Source organism: Melospiza melodia, chromosome 12 (genome assembly GCF_035770615.1).
Source record: "Melospiza melodia melodia isolate bMelMel2 chromosome 12, bMelMel2.pri, whole genome shotgun sequence".
In the NCBI taxonomy this organism is placed as follows: Eukaryota; Metazoa; Chordata; class Aves; order Passeriformes; family Passerellidae; genus Melospiza; species Melospiza melodia.
This window is the reverse complement of record NC_086205.1, coordinates 4,471,360-4,493,963: the sequence shown is the minus strand read 5'-3', so window position 1 is coordinate 4,493,963 and position 22,604 is coordinate 4,471,360. Positions and strand designations below refer to the sequence as shown.

The 22,604-nt window shown below is 47.1% G+C and overlaps 1 protein-coding gene across 1 annotated transcript in view; it reads left to right on the top strand.

Moving 5' to 3' along the window:
* GPC1 (glypican 1) overlaps window positions 1–22,604 on the top strand; it is a 212,826-nt gene that overhangs the window by 85,217 nt on the left and 105,005 nt on the right. The gene's annotated exons all lie outside the window — the stretch shown is intronic.

Here is a 22,604-nt window from a genome sequence, read left to right as displayed (position 1 = left end):
ATGACTACTTAAACCCAGCTTGTTCCTAGCTGTGTGCTGTTGTACTGCATGTGCACTATCTTTGCAATGTGTTGTAATACCTACTCTAGCTTGTAATTGTCTATTAAAACATTAACAGCAACATAAAATTAATACCCAGTGTATCTGGACTCCCCCTGAGGGCTTTTCATGCTCCAAGGAATAGGGGGAATGGCAGGGGTGTGGAACTGACACACCGGGGAGCATTTCTGGGTTCCAGAGAGCATTCCCTCTCTCTCCTGGAGGAGCAGCACCCAAGGCTGCCCCAGAGGACACTTGGCAGGGGCTCTGTGGGTTTGCCCCAGGGCAGGGGCTGTCCTGCTCCTGTTTCCATCAGATTTGCCCTGGGTGTGAGGAGGGCAGCCTGGGCAGCCAGCAGTGCTGTTCCTGCTGCTTCCCACCCACTCCTCTGCCTCTCCTCCTGGCATGGCAGCCACAGACAGCAGCGTCAGCCACTCCTTGTCAGGGGGAGATCAAACCCAGCCCTGCTCCTGGCAGGGGCTCTGCCGCCCTGGCAGGGCACAGCTCCTGCCCTCAGTCAGCAGATAGGAGCATGGCAGATGGACTGCAGGGACCTGGCAGCTGTTGGGGGAAAGTTTCAGCCTTGTCACAGAAAAGCCACTGGGGGCTTGCAGCATCCACCCAGGGTGCAGTGGGGAGCTGAGGGAGGGTGGCTAGGGAAGCACACTCTGGCTGGCTGGGTTTGTCTCTGTGGGGTGGGTGATTGCTTCCTTTGATCCCACAGCTTGGTGTTCTCTCCCCCTAAGCAAGGCTGGCTGCTCAGCTCGCTGCCACGTGAGCTGGGCACAGCAGCATCCTTATAAACCTACTGCTGTCCTTAAAGATACCATTTAGCTCCCTGGTGTTTTCAAAAAGGCTCCATGTGGTGATTCTGCTCCCATCTCAGAGGAACATCTGCCGTTCTGAATAAATATAAACCCAAAGCCTTTGCTCACCCCAGGAGCTGCAGCACCCTTGCAAGGCTGAGCTGTGCAGCTCTCAGCACCATCCTTGTCCTCTCTCTGCTACCCACTGCCCTGCTGTGTCCTGGCTTGCAGGCACAGTGTGACGTGCTTTGTAGCCCACTTCATGCTCAGTGAGGTTCATTTTTACCTCATCAGAGGGACCCCCGAGTTCTCCTCTTTCAGCATAGCTGCTGCCCTCTGACGTGAGGGAGCCGGGGAACTTTCCTGCAGGGAAAGCAAGCTCCTGCTGGGAAGGCAGGCTCCTGCAGGGAGCTTGCACCTGCTGGGGTTTTGGGGAGGCCCAGAGGAGTCACCTGCTCCACAGTGACTCTGGGGAGTCACAGCTCTGGCTGCAGCTCACTGGGGAGAGCTGGAGCAGGTGCCTCAGGTAAAGCTCAGCTGTGCTGCTGCTTTGTCCTGCTGCCCATGGCTCCTGTCAGCCAGCCAGGACGTGTGGAGCAGAGCTGTCAGAGCTCTGTGATGGCCTTGCTCAGCCCCTCCCCAGGGACCCCCCTGTGCTGCTCTCAGCCCCCACTGCAGCCCTCTCCCCTTCACCTGGCACTGCCCCTGGCACACCAGGGACCCAAGAGTGCCACGAGCCCCAGCCTTGTTCTGCCCCCGGGCCTGCAGCTGGCACCAGGTGTAGCTTGGTAGTCAGTGTTTTCTTCCTCTGTGGCTTCCTCATCACGCCAGATGAAAGAGAATTTAGAAAGAAATCCATCTGGATTTGAAACATTGGAAATGTGGGGGAAAGGGTGCAGAAAGATGGCTGCTCCTGACTAGCACATGCTCTCCATTTGCTACCAGATTTTCATAGTTACTTCCATTGCCTTAACTTGTTCACTTCACAACAGGAGAGACTCTGGATTTAGGAAATCAAATCTCAGTGCTGTTTGAGAGCTAGGCTCCTAAAGATGCCTGGAGTTAGGCACTCAAAATAACAAAACATTCTTGAAAACATTAATCAGAGTATTTTAATAGTTCAGCTCCCTGGGGGATGATGGCTGGAGTGGACAGGAAGATACCCAGACTGAGGTATGAGCCTGATCTCAACAGCCAGGTTCAAGGACTGCCACATTTCAGGGCCACTCAGCTGCTGGTCGATGGCAGTAAGTACATGGTACAAACAGCACCAGTTTGTGGCATTCACATTTTCTGAAAAAACTCCTTTGCCCGGGATTTTTCTCCTGGGAAGCTGAGAAGCCTCAGAGAAAAGGAAAACAATTCTGATCTCATTTGCTTCTCCTGTGTTGTGCTCCTGTGGAATGTGTTTGGAGATTGTTCACCCACAGGTGATTGTTCCATTGGATTCTGCTGGGAGTTGTTTTCACTCTTTGGCCAATCAGGGCCAAGCTGTGTCAGGACTCTGGAAAGAGTCACCAGTTTTCATTATTATATTTTTAGCCTTCTGTAAGTATCCTTTATGTATTCTTTAGTACACTATAGTATTCTTTATTATAATATAGTATTATAAAGTAATAAATTGGCCTTCTGAGAACATGGAGTCAGCTGCATCATTCCTCCCTGCCATGGGGCTCCCTGCAAATACAGTACCAGTTTCCACAGATCCAACTTCATAGTTTTGAGCATGCTCTGGAAGCAGGGGACAGCAGACCCTGCTTCACAGGGGGACACATCCCTCTCACAGCACAGGTAGGAAATTTTGGGCCAAGCAAAGAGGAGCCCACATGGATGTCCCTGCAGTGTGGTCCCAGCTGGGGCTCTGTGCTGGTCTGGTCCCTGGGTGTGAATGTGAGCAAGGGTTTGTCAGGGTCCAGCCCTCAGCTATTGATGCCACTTCAGCTGATGCTGAACCAGATTTGCAATGACTGAAAAATACAAGGGATAAGCACATGAGCTGAAAAGGCTGAGGGTTAGTCAGGCCCTGGGGGAGAAAATATCAGTGACCAGTGGGAGATATAAACACCAGACACTGCTTAATTTACTGGCACAGAGGTTCATGGGCTGGGAGCTGAACCAAAAGCAAAACTGTAGCTGTGCTGCAGGGAAAGACAAGGGCTATAAGCTCTTGTAAGAGCCTCCCACAATCTTACTTTCATCAGTTAGTATAAAGAAAATATACAGCCTAGCTGACAGCAGCTCTTTACTGCTCGGGGAAACAAATAGCTACTGCAACCGGGAATGACAGACAGAGCAGAATTGTGCTTTCCAGGCTGAATAGAGCTGTTAAGCAGCATCTGAAGGGCTTGAGCAGAGGTGATTAAAGAAGATGCTATCTCCCAACCCCAGCAGACTACAAAAGGTGTATTTTCAGTGGCTAAATCCTGAAACAATTATGGCCTGGAGTGTAGTCAGGTTATTTCTTATCTTTCTGATGGCCTGCTGGCAAAATCTGTTTTCTTAAATGAGGTTTGTAATGTCTAGTACTTCCAAGGGAAGATGGTATTGCCGCTGCAATGTGTGTGGTAGTGAGGATCAAAATAAACATAGCAGGCATTGCTGGAACTGCGTGGGCTTGTAATTAATATCCCATTCCTCAGGGAAGTGATATTTTCATTTCGGTTGTGGAGAGACTTGTTGCTGGTTACGCAGGAGTGCTCAGGGTTGTGCCTGCTCCACGTTCCCCAGTGCTCCCCCAGCACAGGCAGGTTTGACATTTGCATCTGAATTGCTGGGTTTGCTCCTGCAGGGTTCTCCAGAGCTGCTCCTGTGGAGGGGAGGTGACTGCAGAGGAGGCTGTGGTGATGCCCTGTGTCTGTGTGGGAGTGTGGTGTGTGGATGGGTGCTGACACCCAGCCCAGGGCACTGCTAGGTTTCTATAGGTGAGCTTTGATCACACATACAATAGGTTTTTTCTCATCCTGGCCCTTGACCATCTTGCTGTGCCTTTTGCTGGGCCTGTCCAAGATGGACAGAGTGCCATAGTCCTTCACTGGAATAATTTGTCTGAGACAATGGTGACCAGGTACCAGCAGGCAGCAGAACCCTTCAGGATCTTCCCTGAGCCTGTCCAGGGCTGAGGGCACAAAACACTGCTGAGCTTTAGGTCTGCAGCTCATCCTGAGGGAAACAGTGCCTTTGCTTTAGTGGTTCTCTGAAGATAAGCACAAATTATTATTGTAAGCTTTAGTGCAATACACACTTACAGAAAGGCTGCTTCGTTAAGTGTTCTTCTGACATCCTGAGAGCTCTGCTATGAAGAGTTTGGTTTTTTTTTAAAGAAACACCAAAGGGATTCCCATTGTGCCTTGCAGAGACACTGAATCCATGGCACTGCAGTGATGGTGTTTATTTCTTCCCACTGTAACATCCAACCTCACCATTGCATTCAGGCTGTTAAAATTCCCAATTGTCACACTGCTTACTTATGAGATGGGGAGAAGGACATGATGGCAAAGAAGTGTGAATGAGTGAAGTCAGAGGAAGAGAGAACAGGCTGCTGAGAAGAGCAAAGCCTGAAAGGCAGAGCATGTTTTAACACTGAGCTCTCCCAGCAGCAGGTCCCCAGAATTTAACTGGTAGGTGGTGAAGCCACAAGGCATTGTGATCCTCTGGAGTGCCCTTCTGCATAATCCCTCCTGTAGGATCACTGTGCATTCATTCCTTTATAAGGCAAAGCCTCCCCTTGGGCAGCCCATGTCAGCTGAGCAGGAGAGGGCTGAGGGAAGGGAGCCAGGGCTGGTTCTGTGCTGGCTCACAGAGCTCTTTGGGCAGCTGCTCTTTGGGCTTGGGGCTTTCTGCCCCTTGTGCTCAGGAGCTTCCTGGCCTGCTGCATCAGGGGCTTAGAGAGAATGTATTTTCCCTCCCTCCATTTGGTCAGATAGTAGAGACTTTTTCAGAGAACCATCAGAATTGGAATAGTGTTGTGAGTCTCTTGGGGTTTTGTGTGAGTTTTTGGTGTTTTTTTTTTTAATGAAGAGGGAAGGAGTAGGATATTCCAAAATGGCAGCTATCCTGAAAAGTGTCCTGAAACAGTTCTGCTGGATTGCAGGCTGCTCCATTTGGCTTCTCTGATTACAAATCAGTAATGGAAGTGAAATTTGCTAGGAATTGAAGTAGATAATATGAATAAGGGACACACTGAAAGCTGTCCATGTTTTGAATGTGATGAGGCTTTGAGATTATTTTCCTCTCCTGGTACTGTTCCACTGTTCTTGTTTTCATGTGAAATCTTGGTAACTTTGAGCTGCCTCAGGAAGTATACACTGGCTGGTCCTTGTGACCCTTGGGCCCCTTCTGGAAATATCATATGTCAGGCTGGGAAAAAACAAACCCTATAATTCATCCAGAATCTTCTGGCAGGCTAAAGCATGGAACTGGAGTATTTTCAGGACTTGTGAAGGAAGCTTGTCTTTGGACAGTACCTTTATTTACAGTCTGAAGGCCTCAGCTAGCAACTAGGTGGGCATCTGGCACAGATCTTTCAAAGTCCACTTTGGAGGAGATGTTGATTCAAGTCAGTAGTGTCTGTAAGGCATCTGACTTGCAGCACACCACACTTCTGAAAAGCAGCATTTGATTCTAGCTGCTGACCCAAAGGCAGTGGCTGTGATTAAAGTAATGGAGCAAAAGCCTTGGCCAGTGCTGGGACAGACCTCTCTTGTCTGCCCAGAAGATGATATGAAAGCTCTTCCCATCTGGGCTACCCTGTTGTTAAGCACACAGGTGGGTTACAGGAGTTGGAATCACTGGGGGTCCAGTCCCTCTGCTTTGAAGGCAGTAGGAGTTGTGCCATCAACTTCACTGGGAGCAGCTTCAGCCTCAGGTGGCCAACAGCCTGAAGTTAGAGCAAGTGCTCTGCATCACACTGAAAAGGATCTGGAATTCTAACAGCAGATCTGATCCCTCTGCAAGGAGATCTGATCCATTCCCTTTGTTCCCCCATCAGATGCTGCCTCAGAAATTGGTAGTTCATTGTCTCTGCTGCTTTAAAGCAACTGCTGATCAAAGTGCAGGTTTTGTTATCTGTGTGCCCTAGTGAATATCTCTGGAAGCAGAGGGGAAGGAGCCAGTTGCCAGTGGGAGGCCATGCTGGGATGGAATCAGGGACACTTCCTCCATGCCCTCTGTGAGCCAGGTGATTGCACTGTTGTCTTGGTTTGGAAAAGGCAGGAGTCTGCTAAGGAAGGCAGGAGTCTCCCCTGAAATGGAGAATGTAAACCCTCCCCACCCCTCCAAATTGCTATAAATTTTAAATTAAGGGGCTCTCAGGCAAAAGTATGGGAGCAGGAAATAACAGTTCTTTAATAGGGAAAAGGAAAAAAACTAAAAGGATAAAATAAACAATGCAGTACACTACACAGAACAGCACTGACAGAGTCAGAACCCAACCTGACACCCTGTGGGTCAGGGTGTTGGTGGCAGTCCCATTGGAATTGTGGCTCAGCCCTCCTGCAGTGTCAGGGGTGGTTCTGCTGGAGCAGGGATCCTGTAGAGAAGGATGGATTCTTCCTCTGAAGATCCAGTGGAAGGAGAGGCAGCTGCTGTTCCTCTGGGGAATCCAGTGCAGAAGCCGTGCTGGTGTCTCAAAACCTCTGGATTATATCTGGGTAGCAATGCTTGGCTCCTCCCTCTGGGCTCACATCTCCCAATGGGATGCTGTAGCTCTTATCAGCCATGCAGTGACATTCAATAGCTGTTATCAGCAGATGTCCCCTCCCGAGGGAGGTGTGAATGTGGTCACTCAGAGAGAGAGATAAGGCAAACTGCCCACTTGACAAAGGTAATCTGCCATACAGATGGTAATGGAAAACATCTTGCATGCAATCTTCAACAAGTTTGCTGCAAGGGATATGAGGACTTTGAGGAAAGCCAGGATTTTGTCTCTCAGGATCCATGGAGTTTGGAGCATAGCTACTGCCCTTTTACTGAGCACAAATGTGGGAAACCAAAGATGGGAGCGAAGGGCGTCAAAGAAGGAGTGAGTGGATAGTCTGTGTCAGTGGGAACAGCCTGGAGAGGAAAAAGAAGAGGTGACAACTGAGCTGCCAGTCCACCACCTGGTCTGCTTTCTGCAGGAGTGCAGTGTGGGCACAGCTCTGTGTGTGAGGACGTGTGGAATTACATGTTCATCATCTGTTGGTCACAGGAGATCAGTCATGTACCTTTCATCAATGTTACAGGGAAGTGTCGTGGCTGAATTTCAGAGATGGGGCCTGAAAGATACCTGGAAGACAGTGAGTTTGTTTTATTAAAGGGTGAATTTCTGTACACCAAGGGAAGGAGGGCAGTCTGGAGTGCTGAGGGAGCTGAGTGAGCCAGTCATACTAAGAAAGGAGGGAAGGGGGGTATTTCATGCAGGGGAGGGGTACCCACAGCTGTCCTCCTGCTAGCAAGGCTGAATGATGGGCATCACAAATCCCAGGGGGCTCTCAGCAGGAATGGGACAAACATCCTCTGCTGATGGTTGGAATTTGAAGTAGATCAAGAATAGACAGTGTATGAAGTGTGTTAATTAAGGGGGTTTCAGCTGTCACAGGGAGTGAGGATGCAATTAAAGGTGCAGATCTTGTTGCACTTTCTTATTTCTGATGCTGGGTAAGTGCAGTTTCATGTCACTCTCACACACTGACAGGTCTGTTGTCCTGATTCTCAGATGGGGGAATGATCTCTACCATCTATATCACTGTCTGACACCCTGGCCAGGGAGATGGGCAGGTCATCACATCCTGGGAAATGAAGAATGAAAAAGTCATGAGACCACATGGTTTCAGCAGATACAGCAATGAGAGTGGATCAGTGGAGTCTATTTAGAGCCGTTTGCCCAGCCTGTTTCCAAGCATCCCCAGTGACAGCACCTGTTCCCATGAGATTTCCACTTGGATTTTCTCCAGTGCAGGTGCACTGAGGCTCACTGTGACTGGCATTCAAGCTGCAGGAGCACATATGGCAGGAGAGCAGCAGTCCCTCAGCAGTACCCTGAGTAAGCCTGGAGGCTGGAACATGACTTACTTATAAATACCAAAACCAAGAGAATTGCACAATTTACTTCCATGAGTGCTCAGAGGATCAAATCCTCTCCACTTTCCGACCAAACTGGTCAGCAAAGGCCACTCAGTTAGCTGGTGGGAGGCAAGCAAGCTGCACAGAATTGTGATTGCTCTACAGAACAGTCTTCTGCTCTGGAAGACTGCTCCACTTCCAGGGGGCACTTGGTTTTATTTCAGTAGCTGAGAAACAAGCCCAAAGGCAGGCAGGGGCAGGGGAAAGCATTCTGCAAGGCATTGCTGAAAAATGTACTGGCTGTGGTGCTAGTCACTGTCACTTACTGGTCAGACTGGTATTCAATTTTCCCTCATTGCTTTCAAAAGGAGAAAATGCTTTTGAACTGCATTCATCATTTAGGCAAATACGGGCCAATCTGCTGAATGTCTGGAGGCCACATCTTTAGGAGTGCCAAGAACATTTCCCACTGGCATAGCTGAATCTGGAAGTGGAGTTGACTTCCAGACTTGATAAACCTCCCAGGGATGGTCCCTTTTTTCTTGTGACAAGAAAGAAAAATTTGGTGACAGTACTATTGTGCCATGATGCACAAAGGATGTGATTATTCAAGAGCAAAAGCATCTCAGTGAGTAAGAGAACAGAGGGATCAAAAGGAGAACTTGCTGCTGTGACTGGGGTCCTGGGTTTAGACCAAGTTAAGTACCTGGGACCTGATGCACTTGGAAGCAGTATGGATTTTCCCAGGTGGGAAGAGCATAATTACTTGGATACACAGTATCAGGAGAACTAAATTCACATTTTAAAAGTTGTGTTTTTCACTGACTCGCCCTTCTAAGGTGGATGTAGAAGACCTATTGCTTGCATTCAGGGGAAAGATAGTGAAGGAAAAAACCATGCAGTTTGCATTTAATGTGAATCTACCACTTCTTAGCAACACTCAAGAAAAAAATACCCAATAACCAAAATGTTGAGAACGGACCTTTTTCAAATGATAAATTCCTGAAATTGCAGAACTTTTCCTTGAGCAGTCTTTCTGCATTTAGCTGAGTGCTTAATGAGTGACAGTTTCTCAAAGATATTCCCTAATCATAACCATTCTAGGGAGACCAGTTACAGCATCGTTATCATCTCATTCTCTATGAACATGTTATGTCAGGTTAATAATGGTTGCAGCAGGAGAGTGTGATCCAGCCCTCTGAAGCACAGCCCTGGCTAACATTCCTGTAACTGATTCAAGGTACACGAGTAATCTTACTGAGTTCATTTGCCTCTTAATTTCTAAGCACCACCTTGAAAAGCAGATTCAGGCAGTATAGGTAGAAAGGCTGCTTTGTTCTGTTTTTAAGACATGGCAGGAGTTCAGATCCTCCTTCTTGCAGCATAAATACTGTGCTTGCTGCGATTTTTAGCAAAGATGAAGCACATTCACTCTAAAGGGAGAATTTCTCTTTTATGGCTTTCACAAATCATAGTGGTCAAGGTAGTGGGGTGTCTGCAGAGACAGCTGGTGTTGCTGTTCCAGTGCTCTGAAGAGTGCATTGGGATTTCAGGGAGCTTGGTGGCAGCTGCCCTCAGGAATCCTGCCTGGTACCTTGCAAGCACTCTTATCCCTGTCACTCTGCCAAGCTGTCCAAGGGGAGGCTCATTAGTGCTGGGATGGGGAGCTCTGAGGAAGGCATGAACCTTGCAAGGTGTGAGAAGCTCACAGGTGGCCCAGTTTCCCATATGCCAAGATCACAGTCCAGGAAAAGAGGGTTTGAAGCATGGTGAGGGTAAATGGTGCCATCTGTTTCACCAGAAAATCAAATTGCCTGGATAAACTAGTCTGTTCTTTGGAGAGCTGCTCTGTTCTTGAGAAGCTGTGCACCAAAGATGTTGCTGTGAACACTCAGGCCATTCACAGTGATCCAGCTGCAGACTGAGGCTTGTAAGTCTTCCAGCTCATGGTTTTACACTCATTTTTTTCAAGCTGTGTAACTCTGCCCCACTGAGAGCTGGGAGTGCACTTGAGGCAGTTCTTCTCGTGCTGTTTGTGGCAGGCAGTGACAGCCAGGCACGGTGCCCAGGGGCTGCTGTACCTTTCTGCAGTGTGGTCCATATGTGTGAAAGCAAATCTCATTCATGCCCAGGCATGCTGAACACTTAGGATGCTTCAGCCAAAGCTAGCTGGAAAATAGTAGATGCATTCCTCTGATGTTCTTAAAAATGCAAACAGCAGTCTGTTTTTCTTGAGTAGCTGAAAATGCTGTGAAATGCTTTGTTTGGCTCTGTCTGGGATAAAATGTCCCACAGGGATGTTTCTCCTGTCCCTTTCCCTTCCTCACAATCCCTATGAGTGGTCCCCACCATATTTCTTGTTCATGCTGAAATGTGAGCCCTAATGGAAGTGTCAGGCAAGGAGGAAACAGGCAGGTGAACACAGAGCTTAGGGTTGAGTCCAGCAAAAAGTAATCTCCTATAATCCCTGGAAAATGTTCTTTCAAAGCAAAAAGGTGTAAAGAAATCCAACAGCTCTATCCCATGAGATGTAAACCCATCTTTGGCATTAGATGGGTATGCAGGTTTACTCAGGATCTCAGGGCTCCTTACTGCATTAAGTTAACAGTGTAGGTACAAATGTTCATGGGTACATCCAGAGGAAAGTTGAGTTGTACCTGTTGTGGGAGTCAAACTACAAGTTTTTAAGACTTCTGTTTGAAATCCCCTGCTAAATTGATAGTTTTGGTCCCATTAACCACACAGAGACATGCACAGAAACCAAACATCAAACAGCACACAGAAGTGATTTTTGTTTCTATCATAAGTACTTCTACAGCCTCAGAAGTAAGAGGGGAATTGAAAGTGGGGGCAGAAAAAAAAGATCTTTAAACGGTTTCAAAAAAAAATCCTTGCTCTAAAATGCCTACTGCCAAATTTCATCACAAACTAATTCCTTGCAGCTGAGCTGCAAACCTCTATGAAAATAAGGGTTTACAGTGGAAACACTGACTAACTATAGCTGTGCAGTGCCATGAATAATGACGCCCTAATTACGCCTTACGATTTACCAAGACCTGCTTTCTGTATAGCTGTTGCTGGTTTGGGGAGCAAGATCTTTTTTTCTTGACTGTGGTTTGCTTCTTTTTGTTCATATTGTGTTGGCACATAGTTTTTGAAAAGCTTTTCTCTGAAGGGAGCTGGGCAGACAGCTATGATTAAGTATGAAATGATTGGTTGAGCTGTTTGTCAAAGTTATAAATAGGATACCACACAAACCCAACACTAATCTCACTGAAAGACAGATACTGGCAACATTTCTTAGTCATCTGTTCCTGACGCTCAGGGGAGAACAGCTACACTTCCATTAAGTTTTCAAACAGAAGTTGCCTAAAATACATTTCTATGGTAAAATTTTGGGCACATGCACTGTAAGCCACACTGAGATCTAGCAGGGTGTTGGAGTTTTAAATGTTCATCCCAGTTTAAACATGGTCCTCTGGATCCAGCCCTCTGTGTAGGGGTGAAAGGCGATGGTTTGATGTGTGTGGAAACAAAGATCTGTTCATGAAGCAGTTCTGGCAGGACCAGACTGATGTCCTTATCCCCTCTCACCCCTGGATTAATTTTAAGGGCAGAGGAGGAGGTCCCTAGGGATGTCCTCTGCATCTTCAGGTTTACAGGCAGCTTTCTGTAATCTGCTTTTGGGAGATCAGATGGAGGCATAAAAAGAAGAGCAATGGCACAGGTTTCACTTATGTGCAACCAGAAGGGAAAGGCAGCATATTGAATTCCTTCTGCTGCAGATCTCTCACACAGCAGCTTCTGCAGGCTCCAGCCTGGATGCTGCTCCTTGTCCACCCCAGTTCTGCATCAGCTGCACCCATTCAGTCAGATTGCAAGTCTGCAATTCCGTGTTCCCACAGGACGACCCCATGTTGGCCGTTTGCTTTCATGGTGCCTCAAATTGTAGGGAAGGGCTCCACATTTGGCACTTTTACTGCTGGCCAGAACATTCATGAGACAATTAAAGCAAAGCAATAGCTGAAGGAGAGCCAAGCATTTCTGGGGCTGAAAAAAGCTTCAAGTTGCAAAGTGAAAAAGCCCACAGCAACCAGAACTTGCCCCTCCAATCCTGCACCTTCCCACATCCCTGCCAACACATACAGCAAGGAGTTTTAGAGGAAGTATAAGCACTTCTAATTTATGGCATAAGTCAACAACTCCTCATAGGTGAAGTCTCTTAATTTTTTACAGAAATCTAAAAAAGGAATTATCTTGAATTTGTGATGTGTAGACAATTCAGACATGCATATTTTTATTTTTAGCTTCAGTAAGTGTACACATGTCTATGGAATTTCAGATTAATGAGCTTCATTTAATCTAATCTCTTAAATTTTGAGGCATGGACATTTTGGCTTTGTAAACTCTCAGAATCAGATTCATGTTGAAAAACTTTGTTTAATAACTACTTAAAAAGAGGGGTTTTTGCAAATTCAGGAGTCAGTTTCATTCTTACCAGCAGACAGAGGGATTGAGGGGTTTTTTAGCTTCCTGATTTTCCCTTGGGAGATCTTTGTTTAGAGAGTAAGACCCTCCTTGTGTGCACAGAGCAGCTCACCTGGGCGAGCTGGCAGCCAGTGTGGGCTCATCAGGGTGGGCAGCAGTGCCCTGTGCAGCCTTCCCAGCCTTCTCCTCTGGTGTGGTACACCCTGCTCATCCCAGGGTGCTGCAGGGGTGGCACAGGGACAAGGAACAGGGGGTGCCTTCCAGGAGCCCAGGGCTGAGCATGCAGCTGAAACCCAGAAAGATGATTTTCATGGTTTTCACACCAGCATCAGCTGCTTGAGTTTTGCTGGGGTTGAAAGGAAATGTTCTCTAATTGCTGACTCCTCCATGAGAGGTTAATACAGGTTTGTTCTTTGCATTGGAATGGCTGGGACCAGCCATGAGCACTCCTCATTCTTGAGCAGTGCTTTTACAAGCTTGCTGAAGCTCTTTAGTCTCTATCTCAAACCAATCCCAAGGGCAGTACCACTATTTTCCTTGCAGAGCTTTAGCAGGTGAACTGGAAAAGCCTTTTGGTTTTGTCCCTTCCTCAAGTTCCTGACATGGATTATATGAATTATTGCCCCAAAGTTTGGGGTTTTCTAATGGAGAATAATCCAAAGGCCTTCATCTCTAAAACTTCTTAGTCTGAACTACATCTTTAATGCTTAGTTTACTACTCAGATTCCTTTTGCAGTCAGATCCTACTGGCAGTGAGTTGCCAGGCATGAGGAGGAGCTTTCAGTGTCTCCAATAGATATTTTTTCTGAGAAGAAGCTAGTAAAAAAGATTCTGCTTAATGAATTGCTTTGTCTCTTATGTAATAACATATTTATGTTGTTATGAAGCCTGCAGTGAAGCTGCATCTGATAAGAGTGATAGGTTTCCAGTTTGATCTTATTTTAGATTGCAGCAAACTGAGGATGAAAAGACTCTTTGTTCCAAGAAGAAAAAACAGAACCAAACATCTGGTGAGAAGCTGATGTGCTCAGGACAACCCTGAAAGAGGTTGATAGTGATGGATTGCAACACCCAACTTCAGTAGGTCCCCACAAGTGTTATGTGAAAAGACAAGATAATTCTTCCCTTGTCTAAGATTCATTTTAAAAGTTTTCTGTTTTTCAGGGGAAGGGGAGAGGGAAGAGTGTAACAGTGCACTCCCTGCGTGTTTCTCCATGATTCTTGCAACTAGTCTAGCTTGGACTGAAGGCTTCTTTCAGGATTGGTTTACTTGGAGAGTGCTAATTGTAGAGCATGTCCTGACTCCCAGTGGGAGCCTTTCATAATGGACCATCTCCTGGAGCAGTCCTGCTCAGAACACCCCCACTGTGTGTCCAGTGCCCATCTGGGCAGTGCTGGATTCAGTGTGTGCAGTCAGTTCTGCTAGCTGGAGGTCTTTCACTGCTTGTGGTATATGTGGATTTGGCCCTTGTTCTTTCATTCCTCTCTGAACCACTGGAAAAGATATTTTCTACTGCAAATTATAAAGTGTTTCCTACTCTGTCCTTAAATACAGGCTTGGATTGTTTCACCCTGTGCTGATTCCTGCTGTGTGTGCACAGCTCAGAGGCAGAGTCAGGCCCATGTAGCTAAAGGCAGGTCCTGAGAGAAACTGGGGCAGCAGAGTGATGGGAAGGGTATTCTGTTTCATTCAGAAAGACACTCCCAAAACCCAAAGGAGCAATGCGTGGGTGAAGTGCTTTCATGCAGAGCTTTTCACTAAGAATCAAGTCTGTTGTCAGCACTTGTGACATTTTCTCTGTTCCCTTCCTCTGGGCAGTTTGCCACTGTAACATACACAGATGACATTAGGATTTGCAGACTGTCGTTTCTGAAGGCACTCTTATCTAATCTGTACTTAGTATTTTTCCAGGACACGGAGGTGGCTCTTTCTCCTCTGTTAATTAACTTTTTTTTTGCCCATGTTTGCCTGTCTTATAAATTCCTCTGACACCGGGGTCTAGGATTAAACAAATTGATACCACACTTCCAGTGTGTGTGAGCTTGACACTGAGCTGACAGCCTCAGAGCCTGAAGTATTTTGACACATGAACAGAGCAAATACAGAGGGAAGTGCTGCTCAGCCTCCTCCACATACTCCTGCCAGGCTCCCTGCTTGAGCAGCCCCTGTCAGTTCTAATGGGGCAGTCCCAAAGTCCTCCCACCCACCCATCAGTGGCTTTCTGCTCGAGGTGCCAGTTGTGACATTTCTCACAAGTACCTGTATTTATTCACTGTGTCAGGCTCTCACTGTAATGCAATTACAGAACAGCACTAACCTGGTAGGGAGCCAGCTCCAGGCAGTAGCCAGATTAAGTTGTCTTATTTGGTTAACAGTATTTTGATAGTTTATTAAATCCTACTAGGAGTAGAAAGATAAGAGTGGAAAGAACAAATCTTATGGATTATCTGCTCTTGGTTGTTCACTCCTGTTGGTATAATCCTGGTCTGAATGATGAGCTGTGGGAACAAGCCTTTAATGTTTTGCTATTGTCCCATCTTAAACATGTGCATTGCTTTATCAGAGTAAGCATATTCTTTAGCTATTTTTTCCAGTTTGCTGTTTTTATCACTGATGTGGAACATGGTGCTTGTTTTCTTTATCTGGAACGAAAACATTAGTTCATCTCAGATAGCACAAGCTATTTGATCAGCCTTCAGATGGCAAGGCATTACAAAAGCTGCTGACATGGGACAAATCCAGACCTGTGGTGTGCAGCTTGAAAAGGCTTCATGCCCTTGTTTTCAGTCCCCTGAGATAACCAGCTACTCACCCAGCAGCAGCAGAGAGACAGGACTGATTGTGCCAGAGACAAACCCCTCTCTCCTTACTGAGGCCAGGAGGCAGCAGGGATGTGTGTGGGATCACCGGTGAGCCTCTGCCTCCTGTGCAGTCCTGTGTCAGCTGTGACTGCCTGTGGTGGCCTTGGGCCAGCTGAGATTAGCCTAGGTCTTGCCACGTAGCAGGAGCTGAGGTCCATGAGTGGTTCCTGTGGGTGCTGTCCTCTCCACCCTGCTGCATTAGCTCCCAGGCCAGCTCATCCGAGATGTCCCTGAGTCCATGGCAGGACTGGTTTCCAGCTGCACCCTACCCCCTCTGCTTCCCATCCTCTGAGTGCATCTTCCTAGGAAGTGCAGGAAAATAAGGACTTCATTTGAGCACAACTCTTCCTCATGACCATATGCTTCCTCCCGTCACTGTGATATTTTCTGAAAACTCCCTTAGCCAGGATTTTTTCTCCTGGGAAGCTGAGAAGCCTCAGAAAAGAATGAGAACAATAATTATCTGATTGCTTCTCCTGTGTTTGCTGCTTTGGAATGTGGCTTGGACATTGTTTACCAACAGGTGCATGTTTGATTGGTTCCATGTGAATTGTTTTTAATTAATGATCAATCACAGCCAGCTGTGTCAGACTCTGAGTCAGTCATGAGTTTTTATTATTCATTCTTGTTAAACCTTCTGTCAGAATCCTTCTCTTTCTTTAGTAGTATAGTTTTAGTATAGCATTCTATAATATCGTATCATAACATATGAAATCAGCCTTCTGAGAACTTGGAGTCAGATTCCTCATCTCTCACCTTGTCCTGGGGACCCCAAAAACTCAACAGCAGCCCCCTCTTTCTGGGCCAGCCCACAGCCCTGCCCCACCTTGCTGTCCTCAGCCTGCAGTATCACTGGGACCAGGGAGAACATGGTTCAGTGCATTTTGATCACAGTGTTTGCTGTATGATACTTGATATTCAGGCCTGCTGTGACTCCCCTGACATTATGTGCAAACTGAAGCCAAAATGATGATACTCTTAATACACAATCAGAAAATAGAAGATATCGTATTTTGCCAACAGCTGACTGCAAATCAAAGAAACAGGCTGCACAGCTAACATCTGCCTTTGCAATATGGGAAAAGATCTGATTGTCACTCTGCTTAATAGAGCAGTCTGGTCTCTGGTTCAGTGTGATGGCTGCAGCTATAGCAGGGGAGGAGCTGTACAGCTGGGCACCTTACAGGTGTTATGGGGTGTAGGTGCTTGGCAGAGCTTGCCAGCAGGTGGTTCTCAGTGAAAAGGGCATGAAGAGCTCTTTAGGCTGGTCAGCCAGGACTGTCTCCTAGTCCAAATGTTTTTTGGGTACCTCTGTTTCCTCCTAGGAGTTATCTGAGGCAAGACTGGGATTCCAGGTAGCATCATGGTACTGGTGCTGGCTGTACTGTGTTCTCTGTAAAGATGTGTGTTTGAAGATGAATGGGGACAGGAGCACTCGAAGCAGAATAAGCTGGCAGGCATTAGGAAAGGAATTTACTTTCATTGCACTACCTCTTTGCAGGGTATTTTTAACATCTGTACCACCTCCAGGCTCATTTTGCATCAGCTGTAGACACTCTGACATGGTTAAAAAAAAAAAAAAAGAGACAACCCATATTCTAAACTGGTGTTTTGTCCTCAGTTCCTGGCTGTGATGCTCATTAGCCTGGATGGGATTTAGGTGTGAGGAGAGAGAGGCCAGCAGAACAGCAGTGCCTACCAGGGACAGCAGGAGAGGGCTGGAGCTCCTCAGCTGCCAGGTGCTCTCAGGCTCTCTGGCTGCCCCTGGCCAGGGGCTGTGTCCTGGCATCCCTGCCATGCCTGATTGCCTGAGACATGGCCACCCAGAAACCCCCCAGGAGGGAGTTTGGGCTGGAGTTGTTCCTGGCATGGGGGGCTGGACTGAGGCTAGGAGCATGAAATGAGCTGTTGGAACAGTTTGGAGAGCGAGTGGGAGGAGGGTCGCAAATATGAGGGAAGAATTATGATGGATTTATCACAGCCTGAAATAAATTAACCTCTGGGAGGAATGATTTTGTAATAATTTGCATTTAGATACTCTGACACAGCCACATAACCCCAAACCTTCTGCAAACATTGTAATTAATTCAATCTCCAACATCCTGTGAGAGGGATAGAAATAGCACCATTTACATGGTTAAAGGAGCCAAGGACTCTTCTCTCAGTATTGCATTTTACACCCCTGTGACTGTCCTTCTGTCTTGTTTCCAGAGCCTCCTGGTGGGGTGAGAGGCAGGAGCAGTGAACAGCTGGAGAGCTTTCCTGGGCACAGCTAGCTGAGCTCCTGGGTGTTACAGCACACAGCCCGTGGCAGGGAGCCCATGGGCAGGGCAGAGAGGCTGGGGCACACAGCAGAAGAAGCAGGAGCTGAGCCCTGTCAAAGCTGAGCCCTGTCTCAGCTCCTGGTAGTGGTGGCTGTGGGCAGGGCTGTTCCCCTGCAGGGACCCTGGGCCTAACTCCATCCCTGAGTGGGAAGTGGTCAAGTGATTTAATATTCAGCACTCTGAAGTGCAGTAATGAATTTAATAGCCAGAATGATCTGCTAACCCAGCCAGCTTGAGAGGGTGTTTCAAGGACAATCCAAGCCTGTAGCTATGCAGTGGGATATTCTCTTGTCATCAGCCTCCTGCCTATTCCTTTCCATTCCAGGACAGTTAATCATAAATGAGATCCTTGCTTGATGCTGTTTTCCTGCCTGCTCTACCCTGTTTCCATTTCCATGGGACTGTGGGTGGGTTACCTCCCACCCCAGCTTCAGCAGCTTTTGCAGGACAGCTGGCTCTTCCAGAGAGACCCACATTGAACCTCACACTGTGACTCTGGAAGGCATGGGCAAACTGATTGTTTTCAGAGCATCTCAAGGTGCATCTTCTCTTACTTACAGATGTGTTGTGTAAATCTAGGGTTCTCTTGGCATGACCCAGAGCTGGCCTTGGTCACTGGAAGCATATCCATCATCCTCCAGGAGATTTGAGCAGCCCCCCCTTTGCTGCCAGTTTGTTTTTGCCATGCCTGTCTGCTTTCTGCAAAGCTTTTGCAGGGGTGGGAGCACATGCTGTCCAACAAGTGGTGAGCAACAGGTCAGCTGCACACAGGGAGAACTTGTGTGGCACAGCAGCAGGCAGAGGACGCACCCTGTATCGTGGGCATTTACTCCTTGTAAAACACCTCTGGCTCTCTGTAGTTATCTGGAGATATCTCCTGCCAAGTGAACCCAAAGATATTTATAGTGCAAGCTTCAGCAATAGGACAAAGGCAGGTTGGCAAACAAAGGGACTTTGAAATATAAGGAGAACCAAAATATGCTCTGGAGCACATTTATTTTGGAATCAATAGGAGAAGGTTAAATAATAATAGTGAATGTTTCCAGGGTGGGTCACGTTAAAAAGCAAAGAAAGCAGAGCATGTTCACAGTGCTGAGAGACTGTTCTCTGTGTGCTGAGTTTGAGTTATAGAGATAAATAATAAAAACTTTGCTTCCCACTGAGATAGAGTGTGGTGGCGCTGAGCACCACGCAGCACCTGCTGAGTACCTTACAAACACCTGCAGAAAGCTGAGATAAATGCTAATTCAAAAGGGATTGAAGCTGCTTGGAGCTCAAGAATGGAAACAATTCTATATTCAATTCACAGAGTTGTGTAAAATTAACCAATTTCAGCTATGGGTGTGATTTCCCCCTGCTTTCTGCCTGTGTTTCCCCAGTCCCCCTGAGCTGTGTGGAGGCGGTGGTGTCGCAGCAGGGTTGGGGCCATCCTGCTCAGGCACGCTGTGCCTCGCCCGGGCTGGGAGCGCACAGAGCGCTGTCTGGACGTGTCCCAGTTTAATTAACACAGCTCTCCCCACTGCTGCTCCTCAGGGAGCTCAGGCACGGGGCTCTTCCTCCCCTCCTCTCCTCCTGGGGGCAATCCCCTCACCTTCCCCTTGGTTTCCACAGCCTGTGCAGGGAGCCTGCCTGGAGGGCAGCTTTGGTGAACGCATGGTGTCTCCTTGCAGGGACGTCCATGTTTCAGGCACACCTCCTGCCTGAATCCTGCTGGCAGCAGGCTGGGAGATCAGAGATCCTCAGGGCTGCACTGATTTGACTCAGTTTCCCACAGCAGGGTGTTTGTAAAGGGCTGTTGGAGGCTTTGCCTGAGCCTGCCAGCCCTGGCGGGTAATGGCGCCCAGAGGAAATGGCGGCAGTGCTCGTGTTGTGGAGTGTGAGGCCTCTGAGCGTGGCCAGGACCTCACCACCAAAATTCACCATCAACGGGTGAATTCACCATCAGCTGAGGAGGTAAAGGCACTTCTGGAAATGGCTGGGATCCCCTGGGATCCATTTCTTTGTTGATTGGCTTTTTCAGAGAGGCCAGGCCCTGTAAAGGCCTCACTTTGTCCTGAGGGCATCGAGGCCCTCATGGACAGATGCATCCCACAGTAAAATTGTTGTGCACAAAACTTCCGTCCTTGCCAGAAATCCTGTGGCAGCAGAAATGGTATGGAAAAGGCTGGACAAGAAAAAAGTTTTTATAATTTGCCGTGACAGGAATCAAAGCCATGTCTTGTCAAAAAATTCCAGCTCCCTTTTCCTGCCTGTCTGTCACATGTCAGCAGCCCTGACGCTGTACAGATAAATAGAGCTCTACAGAAAGGAGCCCAGGGAACGACTCAGAACAATCCAGTGAGGGAAGGAGAGGCTCAGGCAAGCCCTGAAACTGAGCTTGCATTTGGTGTAGCATGTAGCCCCACATTTCTCTTCAGAGAAAAGCAAGGCACAATTCTTCCCAATATCCTTACCTCATTTGCCGTGCCTGTGTTTGTGCCAAAGCAGAATGTGGAGATTGTTTACCCACAGTGATGAGGTTTTTGTCCCTTGGCCTGTCAGGGCCAGGTGTGTGTGTGTGTGTCAGGACTGTTGGTGACAGTCACAGATTCTGGGCGGTTCTGAGCTTGGAGTGCTTGGCAGATTCAGTTTAGATGTAGTGTAACATAGTGTAATATAGTATATATTAGAATAATATAGAATAATAAAGTAATTAATTAGCCTTCTGATAAGATGGAGTCAGATGCATCATTCTCTCCCCTCATCAGGGGTTGCCTGTGAAATTCAGTAGTGGCAAGCATGGAGCCACATGATATTTATATTTGGCTCTTGAGGTTTTACATTGAAGCAAGTTGCTGCTTTTCCTGCTGATTTGGGCACTGGTGGGGACAGAGAGTGGGCACGAAGGGAGACAGGCAGCCCCAGGACACACCACCCTGACACTCCTCTCAGCTGGCAGCACAACACAGGGCTGGAGATGGGAGTTTGTCTCCTACAGAAGGTGGTGAGCAGCAATTTCTGTCACATAGACAGGAGGCCTGGCAGTGCAGATGCCCACGGTAACCCGTTTGCCAAGGACAGGCTCACCCCACACCCTGCAGAGGTTGCTCAAGGGTCATCTGTGAGCAGGACAAGGGCCAGCAAAATACAAACTCATCCTGAATGGCTTCTGCCTAAAATGCATCAACTACAGAACACTCCGTTGGTCTAAGGCTGCTAATGAGATAACTTTAACAAGGGTAGGACACATACCCAGTTTCAGAGACCCTTTACCACCCATTTGCTAAGAGCTTTACATTGGAAATAGCTAAGGACTTTGTGGGTAACTCTGGAGGCTGTGCAGGTTCAGGATTTGAAGCTGTTTAGACACACAAGATAAAACAAAATTTTAAAGATGTTTGGGCTCAGCTGTGACATTGCCAGCAAAATCATTGGCAATCCCAATCAAATTATCTTAAATATTGTAACTGCTTGGTAATTGGTTTATCTCAGAACATGCTTGGAACAAGAGGGGTATTTTATTTAATTTTTTTAATAAATGTTTGATTTAATTCAAATGAATTCTTATTGCTTGGGTAAGGGGAAACATAGGGTGTGTTTGCAAGTGGATGTGTTTTTGTAAGGACTCATATGAACTTGAGCAATTATTTTTTAAATGTTGCTGACTTTGCCTAGGTGAGCACTTGCTTCTCCACAGTAAAGAAATTGCAGAGGGCAGGAGAAGCTCCACACTGGAGAATTTTTCAATTTGACTGCTGAGTCTTCTTACCTTTCCTGTTCTTCCTTATAGCAAAGGGTGATTTTCAATCAGTGATTGTCAGAGCAACCTTTTTGGGGTGCTCTTGTCTCTTTCCAGGAGATAAATTTTTCACTGAAAATTTCAATACATGTGGAAGGGAATTAGCCACCCAAATTCCACTGACATTCATCACATCTCTGTCTCTTGAAAACTTTCCACTAGCCTCACCTCTCTGCTTAAGGAAATGCCTTCTCATGCTACATTTGGTAGGGCAGGGAGCACTTTGGAGTTGTTTCTTTTTTTCCTTACAAAGCAGTTTCAAATGGCTGTGCTAATGTACATATTAAGTCTAATGAGTACAGCTGTCATTTAATCAGACTTTCATGTCTTCTGGGATTCTAGGCAGAGATGGATTCTAGGACAGACTTTGAGCAGGAGATTTTCCCTTCTCCTTGCTCCAAATATGATTTTTTTTCCCTTGCTTTTTCTTCCCTTGTCAGTTTCTCGGCTGTTTTATGGCCTGTAAAGGCCCAGGGTGGCCTTGGGCAGCCCGCGCTTCAAAGGACGAGAAGAGGCTTCAGGTTTTTTCTCGGTCTCGGTGTTTATTAGTTGTTTATCTAAAAGATTTTCTCTTGGCCCGACAGAGGTCTGCACAGCAGCCAGCCATGAGCACACTGAGAGCCCCCGGGGCGGTCACTTATCTATCTTTATACTCAAAATTACGTATACAATATTTATCATTTTTCCCAAATACCTTTTACCCTTATTGACCAGTGCACTTTTAGTAATAACCAATCCCAAAGTGCCAACATCACCACAGAAGATGGAGGCCAAGAAGAAGAAGAAGGACAGGACACGCCCCAATTCCTCCATCTTACTTCTTTAGACCCCCCTGTACAGAAATCCCAAACCCTGTGTCTTACACTCTAATTAACTTATCCCTTCACCATTCACCCAGTGAAATCCTCCCATCCTCATACAGGTGTCATCTCCTGTGTAGGATCAAAGTCCAGCCACCAGACACTTCTGGCAACATCCCAGGACCTCCGAGCCCCCCAAGGGTGGTCTCGGTGACTCTGCACATCAGTCCTGAGGTGCTGAGATCCCACATTCCCTCACAGTCAACAATGAGAAAATTTGTGCCTGCATTGATACCAACCACTGTATCAAAGCAGAAGAACTCAAATTAAGTGGTAAATTTGACAGAAAGACCTGATGCAGATCCAGGTTACCAGGGAGCTGGGATATTTTTAAGCTGGGATTGTCCAGCATTAAGTTCTCCCTTTTCCAGACCTGGCCATTAAACAGCATTTTCTCTCATTTTAG